Source organism: Microtus ochrogaster, chromosome 7 (assembly GCF_000317375.1).
Source record: "Microtus ochrogaster isolate Prairie Vole_2 chromosome 7, MicOch1.0, whole genome shotgun sequence".
Lineage (NCBI taxonomy): Eukaryota > Metazoa > Chordata > Mammalia > Rodentia > Cricetidae > Microtus > Microtus ochrogaster.
In genome coordinates this window covers 1497011-1498277 of record NC_022014.1, presented here as the reverse complement: position 1 = coordinate 1498277, position 1267 = coordinate 1497011, and positions in this window count along the sequence as shown.

Sequence of the window (1267 nt, the reverse complement as noted above, 5' to 3'; positions counted from 1 at the left end):
ACTGGAGGCACGGAGGACTCGCCCAAGGACACTGGAGGCACGGAGGACTCGCCCAAGGACACTGGAGGCATGGAGTTCTCACCCAAGGACACTGGCAGTAAGTCAGGACTGAGAGGCAAAGATTATTATGTTGTATTCTTTTGAAGAGTGTTTTCTTTTTTTTAAAAAAAATTTATTAGATTTTAAAAAAATACCAATCCAAGTTCCCACTCCTTCCCCTCCTCCCATTCCCCCCCCCCCACACCCTCCCACTCCACTGCCGTCTAATTCTCAGAGAGGGTAAGGCACATTGCCTTGTGGAAGGTCCAGGACCCTCCCTACTATATCTAGGCGCAGCAAGGCATACATCCAAAGAGAACAGGATCCCAAAAAGCTAGTACATGCAGTTGGGATAAACCCTGGTTTCACTGCTAGTGGCCCCTTAGTCTGCCCCAAACATGCATCTGTCACCCACATTCAGAGGGACTAGTTTGGTCCTATGCTTGTTCCTTCCCAGTCCAGCTGGAGTTGGTGAGCTCTCATTAGCTCAGGCAGACTGTTTCAGTGGGTGTCCCCATCATGGTCTTGACCTCCTTGCTCATATTCTCACTCCTCCCACTCTTCAACTGGACTTTGGGAGTTCAGTCCAGTGCTCCGATGTGGGTCTCTGCCTCTGTTTCCCTCAGTTGCTGGATGAAGGCTCTATAGTGATATAAGATAATCATCAGTCTGACTACAGGGCAAGTCAAGATCAGGCCCCTCTCCTCTATTGCCCAGGGTCCTAGGTGGGGTCATCCTTGTGGATTCCTGGGAATTTCTCTAGAGCCAGGTTTCTGCTAACCCTATAATGGCTTCCTCAATCAAGATGTCTCTCTCCTTGCTCTCCTCTCTGGCCTTCCTCCATCTCGACCATCCCATTCCCTCAAGTTCTCCTCTAACCTCTCCCTCCCCTCCTCTTCTCCTCCTACCCTCCCCTGAAGAGTGTTTTCATGCAGGACACACTGCTTTTATTTCAGACGGCAGAAGGGAAAACAGAGTGGAGAGAAATGTGCTTGGCAAGTATCCTGTCATGCTCCGATGGGTTTGTTCTAGCTGGGGAAAAATGACTCCATACAGTCACTGTAGCGACTATGGTAAGATTTGGTTAATTCTCACTGAAGCGTGAAGCTCAGACTTTCAGCTTTATCTGGGAGCTTGTTGGGAATGCAGATTCCTGAGTTCTCCATGTTGAGTTTTAGCCGGAGCCTATGGTGAGGTACATGCGCATTGAATTTTTTTTTTTTTTTTT